Source organism: Lissotriton vulgaris, chromosome 8 (assembly GCF_964263255.1).
Source record: "Lissotriton vulgaris chromosome 8, aLisVul1.2, whole genome shotgun sequence".
Classification (NCBI taxonomy): domain Eukaryota; kingdom Metazoa; phylum Chordata; class Amphibia; order Caudata; family Salamandridae; genus Lissotriton; species Lissotriton vulgaris.
Genome location: NC_141696.1, coordinates 3,038,290 through 3,055,336, shown reverse-complemented (window position 1 = coordinate 3,055,336; position 17,047 = coordinate 3,038,290). Strand labels below are relative to the sequence as shown.

General features: G+C 41.5%; 1 pseudogene; it reads right to left on the bottom strand.

The window, feature by feature from the left end:
• Positions 1 to 17,047, bottom strand: part of LOC147693202 (bifunctional 3'-phosphoadenosine 5'-phosphosulfate synthase 2-like) — a 150,654-nt pseudogene that overhangs the window by 61,369 nt on the left and 72,238 nt on the right.

Below are 17,047 nucleotides of genomic sequence, written 5' to 3'. Positions count from 1 at the left end.
CTTCGCGACCCTGGGACTCCCAAGATATCTGCGGAAGACACGTGTTCTTTGAAAGTGTCTTTATGACAAGGGGGTTGCTGCTGTAAGGCGGATGGTGCCGCTTGAGGCTCATCTTGCCGCACGGGCTTATTGTCCCAGCCGTGCATCTCATTAGGCACATCCCTTTGATGCCTGTATCTCGTGTTTCTCGATACCTCCCCTTTTACACCCTTTCCGATCTCCCCACTGTCTCCGTTTTCCTCTGCACCTGTCTTCGTTCCTATTTCGATCTACTTTACTGCTGATTGGAATTTGTTAATGGTGGGAAGATGGGTTTTTACAGTTGGGAACCGCCAAATGTTTCCGCACTTATGTTCCGGACCTTGTGTGTTTCAAAGTGACCAAAGCGACCCCTCTGGGAGCTAAATGTGGGAACCGGGTTGTAAACTTTTGTGTTCAATGTTATCCTATGGGTAAAAACTGTATAAAAGGAGCGATCCACAGAACCAATTTGAAGCAGTCTCCCCGAACTACACTCGATGTACTTCCTGTGATTTCTGTGTTCCCTGCAGCAAATAAACCTTGAATCTTTGACGCCGAAGGAAGTGTCCCGTGTCTCTGTGACTTGTACGCCGGAGCAGGTTACCCACGAAGGTTTCAGGTGTTGTGCCCTGGCACCGCTGGGTCCAAAAGAACCCAGTCCTTCACTATGGGGCATCAATGCATATCGCATTGATGCAGGCCGCGGACCAGCGGCTTCGGTGCTGAGGCTTGTCTTTGAAGCTGGTACCGATACAGCCTCTGGTTTAATGTTTAGATCAGCTGTGAAACACACTAAGCCGTGTTGTAGGAGGGTTGAGGGGGTGGGTGGGATGGCATGGGGAGAGAAAGTGGATGGTGCAAAACTTGAGCAGGCAAGAAAAAAAGTAGTTCCGAGAAGAACATAAACATTGAAAGCGTAAGGAGACAGTACTTGGCCGGTGCTCTGTGGCAGGAAAGCGGAAATACAAAGAGGGAAAAGAGGAAGGATTGCCCAGTAGCAAGAAAATATTTCTGAAGGACACTGCTATAGACAAATAAAAAGCATTGGCAAGCTATGGGTGGAGCTTCACTCCTAAACCTTATACAACAGGTCGCTAAACGACAGCGCAAATGCTGTCAAGGCTTGACCTAAAGACACCAATTTTAGCCATTTCACAGTCCTCACAGCGTCTTTGCCTACAGCAGAAGACTGAAGTAGTGCAAGTGTCTGATAGTGTGGAATACTCTTGTACTCTCTAACCACACAGATGGCCTAATATGACCACATGAAGATATAAATTAGCATCACATCACAAATACCGACTTACCTTAATAAAAAGGTCCAGGCTGGAAATAGTTTAGGCCTTTATAATCAGCCTTGTGGAGGTTTTTGTATCTTGGGAAACGCCCTTCAGGCCGCGTAAGGAGCGTTTTTACTCAAAGTGTTTTACCTCAGTTGGCCCAGCATACAGCATGGGAGCTGGGAAGATGGTGACAACTGTCGTCTTGGCATCCAGGACGCCCTCCTCCAGTACGGCTGCATGTTGCTTAATGCGCCATTCCAAAGGCACATCATCATCTTTGGTCCACCCTCCCAAGGGATGAAGCAGAAGAACAGGGCACTTGTATCCGCGTGCCAAGAGGCGGCATCTGGTGTCCTGCATGCCCGTTGTGGACGGGGTCACGCAGTTGAAAAGCAAAAACAGCATCTGGAGAGAAAGAGTACAGACCGCTTCAGGCAGACGCACCTTTTGCGTGTTCTAGCTGGCAATACCTGCAAGAAGCAAACTCTTGAATGAGTGGAAAAACGCCAGCTATGTCGAAGCTGGTACGCAATAGCCACAGTGTCAACATAGTCCCTACAACTCTTTTTTCATTTCTCCGCCATTCTATTTATCACAGCGTGCCGGGATTACATTCAAAGTACTCAACCACTAAAATTCCAAAGAAACCCCAAAAGATGTGTTCAAACAAAATGAAGTAAAAGAAGGGACAATACCCTTTTATAGTCCAAGATAATCACAATACCAAATTTCTGATAAAAATAAGAAAATGAGTCCCAAGAAGTTAGGACCTGTTGTTCATGGCACAGTATTTACCAGTACACATTTTTAAAAAAAACAATATGCCCACAAAGTGCGAGAGGGTGCTAAAAGTAGTTACATACTGGACAATGCACCAAAACAAAACGTGTAAATGAAAGTGCCTGAATGAAGTTAAAAAAGAATATACAGCAAATCAGTCTCAATAGGACAGAAAAGCATGCAGGGCACACATGTCCTCACACTCTACTGCACAAAACACGCTTTAATTCAATAGCTCATACTTCAAATGCTGTAAACATAAAATAAATACACATTTTTACTTCTAACATTATTCATGTTGGACCTTTTACACTGCCAGGGCTGTGAATACATCACTGTCACTTTGGTAAAAAAAAAAATAACGTAATTATATTCCAGTACACACGGAAACACATCAATCCACACAATTAACACATCGTTAATTGCTAATCAGATTTGTCTTCATGTAACAGTGTTTTGCTCTAAGACTGCAAAGTGTGCCAAATTCAATAAACATGCATTGGCAAAGCCAACTGGTCTCGCCTATGCGAGGTCTATTGGCTTTGCCTTTTTCTTAATAATGTTGTACAACATTTGTCCAAAAGGATTATTATATAATATAATAGTAAGAAAACATGTGTATAGTATGGCCTGACATTGTATGGTGTGGCATTGTATGGTATGGCATTGTATGGTATGGTATTGCATACTCTGCCTGTCATTCCATAGTCTGGTATGGCGTGGTTTGTCAAAGTCAAAAAGTTTATTTTGTTACGGTACTCAATTGAGGACCACAAAAATAAAATATATACATTATACATTCACATTTAATACATTTTCAGTGAAATTTTCAAAAACTTAAAAATTTTATAGCAAACATATTCGTTTGGTGGGTTTTTACAAATGAATAAAAAGTCTTTTGAGTTTACGATCCTACATGATCGGTAAATGGGTGTAAGACATAATAACCTTGCCTTCACAATTTCTGTATTAGGACATATAAAAAGAAGATGTTCCAAATTCTGATTGCCCCCCTGACAAAAGGTACATAAAGCTGTCTTATCTGATCTCCAAGTAGAAGTAAGAGTTAATACAGGAAGGATTCCTAGACGCAGCATCATGATTGCGCGTCTTGCACCATGTATAAGGGTATAGTCTAGGTAGGGTAGGTATTGCTTATATTCATGGGAGTTTACGTAGGTTTTATACAAAGATAAACTAACACAATGTGAATAATCAATGTCATAACTCAATTTAGGGGTGAATTTTTTTAAAAATAGTTTGAGTTGGGCTGGAGACCATGTAGACAAAATTTCTACACTAATTTTAGCTAGCTGAAAAGCCTCTTGCAAATTTTTTAAGAAAGTGAGATTGGTGTAACCGATGTTAAATGTCTCGATTTTTAGTAAATTTCGAAGAGTGCCTTCCTTAGAATGGAGAAGATTATAGGCCCACCTTATGATACTAGCTACAGCCGTAGCGTAGGCACTCGTGATGTTACATTCCAGTCTCAACACCTGTACTGGTGTAGATGTGGAGAGCTTTAATAAGCTTTTTAGTATTTTACCTTCAATTAAGTTCATATATGTCCATTGGTAAATAGGAATGTATTCCGAAGCATACGAGACAACCGGTGGGATCTTCGCTCGATAAACTTGAATCAGTGCCGAAAAGTGCCTATGTCCAGTGGCAGAATATAGGCGAGACAATGCCCCAGCATGTAGGTCACTTTTCCTTTTTAAATGATCTATTTGGCTGTTGTTCCTCAAGTTTTGCGAAAAAATTCTGCCCAAGTAAGTATATTCTTTTACCTGCTCTACTTTCTCCCCTCCCAACTTCCATTCATATCTCACCTTTTTCTTCTGTTTAGAGAAAGCAACCACTTTGGTCTTACAGATATTTGGAATTAGGAAGTTTTTCTTAGAATACTGATGTAAAATGTCTAGAAGATTTTGAAGACCAAATGGAGTTAGATCAAACAGGACAATGTCGTCCGCATACAGCAGGGAATGAATATACTCGTTGGCTATCTTTGGCGGTGTACATAAACATTGTTGTAGATTACTTGGTAAGTCACTTAGGTACAAAGAAAATAAAATAGGGGCCAAGAGGCACCCTTGTTTTAATCCATTTGATGTGAAAATTACCCTTGATAGACCTTTATCACTCCCCATTTGGATACGGCACCAAGTGTCACTGTGAAGATTTACTATTAAGAGCAATAGCTGTTCTGGTATTCCCATTTTTCTCAGTTTTAACCACAAGGTCGGTCTGTCTACTCGGTCGAAGGCCGTCGAGTAGTCTATGAACGCTGCATAGATGGTTTGCTTTTTCCCTGATACATATTTGTCCAAAATTGTTTGGAGGATGGCTACATTGTCAGTCACTGCATGGTTTGGACGAAATCCAGACTGGAACATGGGGATTAAGCCCAGGGAAAATGCCCAAGTTTTTAGCCGTTCCAATATTTCTGCTGCGAAAATCTTGCCAGCGGCATCCATGAGGGCAATTTGTCTATAGTTTCCCGGAGTGTTTCTTTTTCCTTTTTTGTAAATTGGGATGATTATACTCCCCTTCCAGGAGATTGGCATTTTGCCACTATCGATTATATAGTTAAATAGTGGCGAAAGTAGCCGTCCCCACTCTTTGTGCTCAATTTGATAGACCTTAATAGGTATCTGATCGGGTCCCGATGCGCCAGTGCTTCTTGCCCATCTTATGATCTTAGAGACAGACAGTGCCGACGTTTGATTGATTTTTATGTCATTCTTTCCCAGACATTGTACTTCAGCTTCGCCATTGGTAGTCAACTTGTTTGGACTATAAAGCTCTCGGAGGTAAATTTCCCAGTCTTCTTCTGTGACAGGAGTTGATTCTAACTTTTTCTTAGTTCCAGTCATTGTTGCGATCAGGGCCCAATATTTGCGCTGGTTTTTTTGTTTGGCTGCTTCTTGGATTTCAATCCAATTGGTGTCCTGTTTCAGTTTTTTCTGTTTAGTTTTTTCTCGCCTTATTTGATTTTTTAATCTATTAATTTCCTTTTTATTTGTGAATGAGAAGTTCAAAAACTGGGCACGTATCAACCTGTTGATTTGTTTTACGACTGGTTTGTTTGAATTTTTGTAGTTACTACTTCGTTTACTTTTCCATAATTTTGTTTGTTCTAACTTACTTTGTAGTGCATGTTTCAGCTTATTTATTATGCAAGCAAAGTTCTTTATAGGATCGGCTGAGTATGTAGTAGTCAACAAATTGGTTTGAGAGACCAATAGCCTCACTTGATCCAAATTTTCTGGCCCCCAGAAAATTCTGCCCCTCGTTGCGTTTACTTCCATTTTTGTTTTCTGAAATATCGGCTGATACTGGAAAGTAGCTTGTAAAATCCATTCAGTTGATAGACATAGGATAGCATGGTCACTTTCCTCATTGAATGTGATTAATAGTTGACTCATTCGATCTTTTTCTCCGATCCCACATATGAAGTAGTCAAGTATAGAGGGAGATCCATTACCCTGCCTCGTATACGATGCTGGTTTATCACCATGTATATTACCATTTAAGATAGTCCCGTTTATTTTTGGGAGAAATGATAATAATGCTCGACCTCTCTTATCTGATTTCATTCCTTTTGGGAGTACAGGGAGTGATATTTCCAAGGATTCTTCATTTAAAAGTAGAGCCCATTTCTTTATTTCACAGTTTGACATTTTTGCATTCATATCTCCCATTATGATATAAGGCAGGTTGAATTGTTCTTCAATGATTTGGGAGATGGTCTCCATTAGGCGTTCAAACAACAGATCGCAGTTAGCGCTAGGAGGCGCATAGATGTTAAAGAGTAATAAAAAAGTGGGTGATGTTTGGGATTTAAGAGATACTTTTAGACATTGTAAATTATCCATCTTTGTATTAATTAATTCTTGCGACCAAGAGTAATCTTCTTTTAATAAGATTGCTAAACCGCCTTTAGCATGGCCCCTTCTAGAATTTTTTGCCAGGGTTTCAAAAACATAGTATCCTTTTTGAATAAAAGGTTTAGTATTCCAAGTTTCCTGTAAACCAATAATGTCAGGGAGGGTATCAGTTACATACTTCATTTTATTGTCCATCTTCCCAGCCAAATTCCAGGATAGTATCGTCATACCTTTGCTAAACTTGATTTTTCTGAGGTTTGACAATTTTTTTACTATTTAGGGTTTCAGATAACCATGCCCAAGATTTTGTCGTATTCTCATTATTGGTAGGTCTTAGTTCCCTGGACCATACTGACCTCTCTCCTTCTTTTACTTGTATTTTTAGCGAGTCTTTTCTGTTGAAATTTGAAATTATTTCTCCCCTGGATGTACTAGGGAATTCATCTCTTCGGTTATTTTGTCCCAGGATACCTTTGTTTAAGTTGTTAGTAGGTATGGGATCCACTACGGAAATTACATCATAACCATTTTTATGAAGGATTTCCTTCTCCCTGAGTATGATTCCAGGAAGAACTGACGAGAAAAAGGAGACTTGTGCTAATTTCTTATTCTCTTTATTAGGAAAGAGAACTAAATCAATTTCGTTACTTGTCAGTGAGATCAGTGATGGCATTTCTTGTAAAAGGTTCAATATTCTACCGCGGTTTAATGGCATTTTGTCAGTAGGGAACAGTTCTTCAATGATTAAATGTTTAGATATTATTCCTTCCCATGATTGCGTAATAGTAACATTCGCTTCTTCAGTAGCCTTAGTGTTTTGTTCTGTTGTTCTATATTCTACCACTGGACAGAATTCTTCAGCTTTTGGATTCAAATATGTTAACAGCGGAGATTTTTGAATTTCTGAAGAATTCATCAAGGTTTTGGGAGTGAATTTTTGAAATTTCAATTTGTGCCCTTTTTTCCTTTGTATTCTCCTTAGTGGTTTTCTCTTCTTCTTCCCCCCAGCATTTTCCTTCTCATCTCTTTTTTCAGTTTGATTTAGTTGACTATTTTTCTGTTCAATGGTGATGCCCGATGGCTCTACTTTGATTTCCATAGTACCCTGATCATGCTTGTTGTTGGGCTCTTTGCACGAGAAGATTGAAAAATGCTTGTTAGTATTTCCGGTATTGATTTCCGGTTCTTCTTTGAACAGTTTTTTGAGCGAATATGTAATAAGAGGTTTATTCTTTTTTCTTAGATCCTTTGTTTTAGTCACAGTTTTTTCTATATTAATTGTTTGTGTACTAGCTTCTCGCTGCTTTGGAGTTATATTAACGTTATTTTGAAGATCTTCACCTGTTAATGTTTCAACTAGATCTAGTTTTTTTGGTATGTCATTATTTAGAAATTTTTTCTTTTTTTCCTCAACTAAATGTTTCAGTATTCCTATTTGCACGTCCAGGGTTTCATCGGAATTAGCAAGAATTTGGCCAAGATGAGTGAGCACTGATTCCAATATTTCTTGCAATGTAAAAAGCGCCTTTGAGAGAGGAGAAGTGATATTTCCGAAGGTTAAATGTGAAAAAATTGGATCAGTAAAGTTGTCCTGGTTAGGGTATAAGATAGGGGATTTTTCCGGTGAGCTAGTTAAAGGATGTATTTGACTCAATGATATTTCGAATTTTTCTTGTTCTTGCTTCATATTCATACTCGTAAACACATCAGAGGGTAGCTCATAATCCTGTTTACTTATTGGGATTGTGGGGGTAATTTGAGCTGTTTCCACGTGGGTATTTTGGTCTTTCTCTATAAAGGAAATAATTGCCAGGTTACTTTCAGATTTCGTGCGACCTAGATTGTCAGTAGTCTGTACGAAGAGAGGTAAAGAGTCGTAATGATCCTTGTTTGTAGATGACTCTAGTTTATTTTGTTTGTCAGTTGAAAGTGAAAATACAGTTTTTCTCTTCGAAATAGTGGAAAAATACGTATTTATAGCTGGAGTACTTGAAAGATGGCCAGATTTCAATGAATTTGCTGCCATCTTTGTAACAGCGGTTTCAGTCCCCATACGCTTTGAATAAATTGTTCGTGAGCGGAGTTTTTTTAACGCCCTCATATTACAGATCAGAGGTCTAGTTGATTATATATTAGCCACAGTTGATTTTATCCGATTAAAAAATCTGTATTTCAAATGTGTAATACAAATGATTCTGTCAAGATTAAGATGTATTCATATATTGGTTTCAAAGTATAGATTTTGTAGTACCTCTGTAGCCAGGCGTACATGGGGTGGCCCGTCCCGTCCTCGGTCGTCCCCGGACGGCCACAGACGGCCCGCCCTTTGCCCGGGCTTAGCCCGGCGTCCCGCACGCGTCCCGCTTAGCGTGGATGGTGTGTCTTAAATAGGCGGAACAGAGGCGGGAAGAGACTCCAGGTGCGCTCCGGTCTTCACGCGCAGAACCCTGGGTCTCGCAGTCCCGACCTCTGGCGAGCAGCCTCCAAACGCGGTAACTGTGGAAGCAGCTTATCTCCTTTCCTCACGGAGATGTACAGCAGAGTCACGGCAGGCAACAAACAGCTGCGAGCGGCACCCGCGGAGCGGGGGCCGCGAGCTGTAAATGCTGAAGCTGGCGAATCAGGTCAGAGCAGGCAGCCAAGCAATCAGGGCGGAACAGAGGCGGGAAGAGACTCCAGGTGCGCTCCGGTCTTCACGCGCAGAACCCTGGGTCTCGCAGTCCCGACCTCTGGCGAGCAGCCTCCAAACGCGGTCACTGTGGAAGCAGCTTATCTCCTTTCCTCACGGAGATGTACAGCAGAGTCACGGCAGGCAACAAACAGCTGCGAGCGGCACCCGCGGAGCGGGGGCCGCGAGCTGTAAATGCTGAAGCTGGCGAATCAGGACAGAGCAGGCAGCCAAGCAATCAGGGCGGAACAGAGGCGGGAAGAGACTCCAGGTGCGCTCCGGTCTTCACGCGCAGAACCCTGGGTCTCGCAGTCCCGACCTCTGGCGAGCAGCCTCCAAACGCGGTCACTGTGGAAGCAGCTTATCTCCTTTCCTCACGGAGATGTACAGCAGAGTCATGGCAGGCAACAAACAGCTGCGAGCGGCACCCGCGGAGCGGGGGCCGCGAGCTGTAAATGCTGAAGCTGGCGAATCAGGTCAGAGCAGGCAGCCAAGCAATCAGGGCGGAACAGAGGCGGGAAGAGACTCCAGGTGCGCTCCGGTCTTCACGCGCAGAACCCTGGGTCTCGCAGTCCCGACCTCTGGCGAGCAGCCTCCAAACGCGGTCACTGTGGAAGCAGCTTATCTCCTTTCCTCACGGAGATGTACAGCAGAGTCACGGCAGGCAACAAACAGCTGCGAGCGGGTTTGTCATTGTATGGTGTGGCATTGTATACTATGCCTGTCATTCTATAGTCTGGTATGGTGTGGTTTGTCATTGTATGGTATGGCATTGTATACTCTGCCTGTCATTCTATAGTCTGGTATGGCATGGTTTGTCATTGTATGGTATGGCATTGTATACTATGCCTGTCATTCTACAGTCTGGTATGGCGTGGTTTGTCATTGTATGGTATGGCATTGTATACTATGCCTGTCATTCTATAGTCTGGTATGGCGTGGTTTGTCATTGTATGGTATGGCATTGTATACTCTGCCTTTCATTCTATAGTCTGGTATGGCATGGTTTGTCATTGTATGGTATGGCATTGTATACTATGCCTGTCATTCTATAGTCTGGTATGGCGTGGTTTGTCCTTGTATGGTATGGCATTGCATACTATGCCTGTCATTCTATAGTCTGGTATGGCATGGTTTGTCATTGTATGGTATGGCATTGTATACTATGCCTGTCATTCTATAGTCTGGTATGGCGTGGTTTGTCCTTGTATGGTATGGCATTGCATACTATGCCTGTCATTCTATAGTCTGGTATGGCGTGGTTTGTCATTGTATGGTATGGCATTGTATACTATGCCTGTCATTCTATAGTCTGGTATGGCGTGGTTTGTCATTGTATGGTATGGCATTGTATACTCTGCCTGTCATTCTATAGTCTGGTATGGCGTGGTTTGTCATTGTATGGTATGGCATTGTATGGTGTGGTTTGTCATTGTATGGTATGGCATTGTATACTATGCCTGTCATTCTATAGTCTGGTATGGCGTGGTTTGTCATTGTATGGTATGGCATTGTATACTCTGCCTGTCATTCTATAGTCTGGTATGGCGTGGTTTGTCATTGTATGGTATGGCATTGTATGGTGTGGTTTGTCATTGTATGGTATGGCATTGTATACTATGCCTGTCATTCTATAGTCTGGTATGTTTCGTGGTTTGTCATTGTATGGTATGGCATTGTATACTATGCCTGTCATTCTATAGTCTGGTATGGTGTGGTTTGTCATTGTATGGTATGGCATTGCATACTATGCCTGTCATTCTATAGTCTGGTATGGCGTGGTTTGTCATTGTATGGTATGGCATTGTATGGTGTGGTTTGTCATTGTATGGTATGGCATTGTATACTATGCCTGTCATTCTATAGTCTGGTATGGCGTGGTTTGTCATTGTATGGTATGGCATTGCATACTATGCCTGTCATTCTATAGTCTAGTATGGTGTGGTTTGTCATTGTATGGTATGGCATTGCATACTATGCCGGTCATTCTCTAGTCTGGTATGGTGTGGTTTGTCATTGTATGGTATGGCATTGTATACTATGCCTGTCATTCTATAGTCTGGTATGGCGTGGTTTGTCATTGTATGGTATGGCATTGTATGGTGTGGTTTGTCATTGTATGGTATGGCATTGTATACTGTGCCTGTCATTCTATAGTCTGGTATGGTGTGGTTTGTCATTGTATGGTATGGCATTGTATACTATGCCTGTCATTCTCTAGTCTGGTATGGTGTAGTTTGTCATTGTATGGTATGGCATTGTATACTATGCCTGTCATTCTATAGTCTGGTATGGCGTGGTTTGTCATTGTATGGTATGGCATTGTATACTATGCCTGTCATTCTATTGTCTGGTATGGCGTGGTTTGTCATTGTATGGTATGGCATTGTATACTATGCCTGTCATTCTATTGTCTGGTATGGCGTGGTTTGTCCTTGTATGGTATGGCATTGTATACTATGCCTGTCATTCTATAGTCTGGTATGGAGTGGTTTGTCATTGTATGGTATGGCATTGTATACTATGCCTGTCATTCTATAGTCTGCTATGGTGTGGTTTGTCATTGTATGGTATGGCATTGCATACTATGCCTGTCATTCTATAGTCTGGTATGGTGTGGTTTGTCATTGTATGGTATGGCATTGTATACTATGCCTGTCATTCTATAGTCTGGTATGGTGTGGTTTGTCATTGTATGGTATGGCATTGTATGGTGTGGTTTGTCATTGTATGGTATGGCATTGTATGGTGTGGTTTGTCATTGTATGGTATGGCATTGCATACTATGCCTGTCATTCTATAGTCTGGTATGGCATGGTTTGTCATTGTATGGTATGGCATTGTATGGTGTGGTTTGCGATTGTATGGTATGGCATTGCATACTATGCCTGTCATTCTATAGTCTGGTATGGCGTGGTTTGTCATTGTATGGTATGGCATTGCATACTATGCCTGTCATTCTATAGTCTGGTATGGCGTGGTTTGTCATTGTATGGTATGGCATTGCATACTATGCCTGTCATTCTATAGTCTGGTATGGCGTGGTTTGTCATTGTATGGTATGGCATTGTATACTATGCCTGTCATTCTATAGTCTGGTATGGCGTGGTTTGTCATTGTATGGTATGGCATTGTATACTATGCCTGTCATTCTATAGTCTGGTATGGCGTGGTTTGGCATTGTATGGTGTGGCATTGTATACTATGCCTGTCATTCTATAGTCTGGTATGGTGTGGTTTGTCATTGTATGGTGTGGCATTGTATACTATGCCTGTCATTCTATAGTCTGGTATGGTGTGGTTTGTCATAGTATGGTATGGCATTGCATACTATGCCTGTCATTCTATAGTCTGGTATGGCGTGGTTTGTCATTGTATGGTATGGCATTGTATGGTGTGGTTTGTCATTGTATGGTATGGCATTGCATACTATGCCTGTCATTCTATAGTCTGGTATGGTGTGGTTTGTCATTGTATGGTGTGGCATTGTATACTATGCCTGTCATTCTATAGTCTGGTATGGTGTGGTTTGGCATTGTATGGTATGGCATTGCATACTATGCCTGTCATTCTATAGTCTGGTATGGCGTGGTTTGTCATTGTATGGTATGGCATTGCATACTATGCCTGTCATTCTATAGTCTGGTATGCGTGGTTTGTCATTGTATGGTATGGCATTGCATACTATGCCTGTCATTCTATAGTCTGGTATGGCGTGGTTTGTCATTGTATGGTATGGCATTGTATACTATGCCTGTCATTCTATAGTCTGGTATGGTGTGGTTTGTCATTGTATGGTATGGCATTGTATACTATGCCTGTCATTCTATAGTCTGGTATGGCGTGGTTTGTCATTGTATGGTGTGGCATTGTATACTATGCCTGTCATTCTATAGTCTGGTATGGCGTGGTTTGTCATTGTATGGTATGGCATTGTATACTATGCCTGTCATTCTATTGTCTGGTATGGCGTGGTTTGTCATTGTATGGTATGGCATTGTATATTATGCCTGTCATTCTATAGTCTGGTATGGCGTGGTTTGTCATTGTATGGTGTGGCATTGTAGACTATGCCTGTCATTCTATAGTCTGGTATGGCGTGGTTTGTCATTGTATGGTATGGCATTGTATACTATGCCTGTCATTCTATAGTTTGGTATGGCGTGGTTTGTCATTGTATGGTATGGCATTGTATACTATGCCTGTCATTCTGAAAGTCTGGTATGGTGTGGTTTGTCATTGTATGGTATGGCATTGTATACTATGCCTGTCATTCTATAGTCTGGTATGGTGTGGTTTGTCATTGTATGGTATGGCATTGTATACTATGCCTGTCATTCTATAGTCTGGTATGGCGTGGTTTGTCATTGTATGGTATGGCATGGTATACTCTGCCTGTCATTCTATAGTCTGGTATGGCGTGGTTTGTCATAGTATGGTATGGCATTGTATACTATGCCTGTCATTCTATAGTCTGGTATGGCGTGGTTTGTCATTGTATGGTGTGGCATTGCATACTATGCCTGTCATTCTATAGTCTGGTATGGTGTGTCATTGTATGGTGTGGCATTGTATACTATGCCTGTCATTCTATAGTCTGGTATGGTGTGGTTTGGCATTGTATGGTATGGCATTGCATACTATGCCTGTCATTCTATAGTCTGGTATGGCGTGGTTTGTCATTGTATGGTATGGCATTGCATACTATGCCTGTCATTCTATAGTCTGGTATGCGTGGTTTGTCAATGTATGGTATGGCATTGCATACTATGCCTGTCATTCTATAGTCTGGTATGGCGTGGTTTGTCATTGTATGGTATGGCATTGTATACTATGCCTGTCATTCTATAGTCTGGTATGGTGTGGTTTGTCATTGTATGGTATGGCATTGTATACTATGCCTGTCATTCTATAGTCTGGTATGGCGTGGTTTGTCATTGTATGGTGTGGCATTGTATACTATGCCTGTCATTCTATAGTCTGGTATGGCGTGGTTTGTCATTGTATGGTATGGCATTGTATACTATGCCTGTCATTCTATTGTCTGGTATGGCGTGGTTTGTCATTGTATGGTATGGCATTGTATACTATGCCTGTCATTCTATAGTCTGGTATGGCGTGGTTTGTCATTGTATGGTGTGGCATTGTAGACTATGCCTGTCATTCTATAGTCTGGTATGGCGTGGTTTGTCATTGTATGGTATGGCATTGTATACTATGCCTGTCATTCTATAGTCTGGTATGGCGTGGTTTGTCATTGTATGGTATGGCATTGTATACTATGCCTGTCATTCTGAAAGTCTGGTATGGTGTGGTTTGTCATTGTATGGTATGGCATTGTATACTATGCCTGTCATTCTATAGTCTGGTATGGTGTGGTTTGTCATTGTATGGTATGGCATTGTATACTATGCCTGTCATTCTATAGTCTGGTATGGCGTGGTTTGTCATTGTATGGTATTGCATGGTATACTCTGCCTGTCATTCTATAGTCTGGTATGGCGTGGTTTGTCATAGTATGGTATGGCATTGTATACTATGCCTGTCATTCTATAGTCTGGTATGGCGTGGTTTGTCATTGTATGGTGTGGCATTGTATACTATGCCTGTCATTCTATAGTCTGGTATGGTGTGGTTTGTCATTGTATGGTATGGCATTGTATACTATGCCTGTCATTCTATAGTCTGGTATGGTGTGGTTTGTCATTGTATGGTATGGCATTGTATACTATGCCTGTCATTCTGAAAGTCTGGTATGGCGTGGTTTGTCATTGTATGGTGTGGCATTGTATGGTATGGCATTGTATGGTGTGGTTTGTCATTGTATGGTATGGCATTGTATGGTGTGGTTTGTCATTGTATGGTATGGCATTGCATACTATGCCTGTCATTCTATAGTCTGGTATGGCGTGGTTTGTCATTGTATGGTATGGCATTGTATGGTGTGGTTTGTCATTGTATGGTATGGCATTGCATACTATGCCTGTCATTCTATAGTCTGGTATGGTGTGGTTTGTCATTGTATGGTATGGCATTGCATACTATGCCTGTCATTCTATAGTCTGGTATGGCGTGGCTTGTCATTGTATGGTATGGCATTGCATACTATGCCTATCATTCTATAGTCTGGTATGGCGTGGTTTGTCATTGTATGGTATGGCATTGTATACTATGCCTGTCATTCTATAGTCTGGTATGGCGTGGTTTGTCATTGTATGGTATGGCATTGTATACTATGCCTGTCATTCTATAGTCTGGTATGGCGTGGTTTGGCATTGTATGGTGTGGCATTGTATACTATGCCTGTCATTCTATAGTCTGGTATGGTGTGGTTTGTCATTGTATGGTGTGGCATTGTATACTATGCCTGTCATTCTATAGTCTGGTATGGCGTGGTTTGTCCTTGTATGGTATGGCATTGCATACTATGCCTGTCATTCTATAGTCTGGTATGGCATGGTTTGTCATTGTATGGTATGGCATTGTATACTATGCCTGTCATTCTATAGTCTGGTATGGCGTGGTTTGTCCTTGTATGGTATGGCATTGCATACTATGCCTGTCATTCTATAGTCTGGTATGGCGTGGTTTGTCATTGTATGGTATGGCATTGTATACTATGCCTGTCATTCTATAGTCTGGTATGGCGTGGTTTGTCATTGTATGGTATGGCATTGTATACTCTGCCTGTCATTCTATAGTCTGGTATGGCGTGGTTTGTCATTGTATGGTATGGCATTGTATGGTGTGGTTTGTCATTGTATGGTATGGCATTGTATACTATGCCTGTCATTCTATAGTCTGGTATGGCGTGGTTTGTCATTGTATGGTATGGCATTGTATACTCTGCCTGTCATTCTATAGTCTGGTATGGCGTGGTTTGTCATTGTATGGTATGGCATTGTATGGTGTGGTTTGTCATTGTATGGTATGGCATTGTATACTATGCCTGTCATTCTATAGTCTGGTATGGCGTGGTTTGTCATTGTATGGTATGGCATTGTATACTATGCCTGTCATTCTATAGTCTGGTATGGTGTGGTTTGTCATTGTATGGTATGGCATTGCATACTATGCCTGTCATTCTATAGTCTGGTATGGCGTGGTTTGTCATTGTATGGTATGGCATTGTATGGTGTGGTTTGTCATTGTATGGTATGGCATTGTATACTATGCCTGTCATTCTATAGTCTGGTATGGCGTGGTTTGTCATTGTATGGTATGGCATTGCATACTATGCCTGTCATTCTATAGTCTAGTATGGTGTGGTTTGTCATTGTATGGTATGGCATTGCATACTATGCCGGTCATTCTCTAGTCTGGTATGGTGTGGTTTGTCATTGTATGGTATGGCATTGTATACTATGCCTGTCATTCTATAGTCTGGTATGGCGTGGTTTGTCATTGTATGGTATGGCATTGTATGGTGTGGTTTGTCATTGTATGGAATGGCATTGTATACTGTGCCTGTCATTCTATAGTCTGGTATGGTGTGGTTTGTCATTGTATGGTGTGGCATTGTATACTATGCCTGTAATTCTATAGTCTGGTACGGCGTTGTTTGTCATTGTATGGTGTGGCATTGTATACTATGCCTGTCATTCTATAGTCTGGTATGGCGTGGTTTGTCATTGTATGGTGTGGCATTGTATACTATGCCTGTCATTCTATAGTCTGGTATGGCGTGGTTTGTCATTGTATGGTGTGGCATTGCATACTATGCCGGTCATTCTATAGTCTGGTATGGCGTGGTTTGTCATTGTATGGTATGGCATTGTATACTATGCCTGTCATTCTATAGTCTGGTATGGTGTGGTTTGTCATTGTATGGTATGGCATTGTATACTATGCCTGTCATTCTATAGTCTGGTATGGCGTGGTTTGTCATTGTATGGTGTGGCATTGTAGACTATGCCTGTCATTCTATAGTCTGGTATGGCGTGGTTTGTCATTGTATGGTATGGCATTGTATACTATGCCTGTCATTCTATAGTCTGGTATGGCGTGGTTTGTCATTGTATGGTATGGCATTGTATACTATGCCTGTCATTCTGAAAGTCTGGTATGGTGTGGTTTGTCATTGTATGGTATGGCATTGTATACTATGCCTGTCATTCTATAGTCTGGTATGGTGTGGTTTGTCATTGTATGGTATGGCATTGTATACTATGCCTGTCATTCTATAGTCTGGTATGGCGTGGTTTGTCATTGTATGGTATTGCATGGTATACTCTGCCTGTCATTCTATAGTCTGGTATGGCGTGGTTTGTCATAGTATGGTATGGCATTGTATACTATGCCTGTCATTCTATAGTCTGGTATGGCGTGGTTTGTCATTGTATGGTGTGGCATTGTATACTATGCCTGTCATTCTATAGTCTGGTATGGTGTGGTTTGTCATT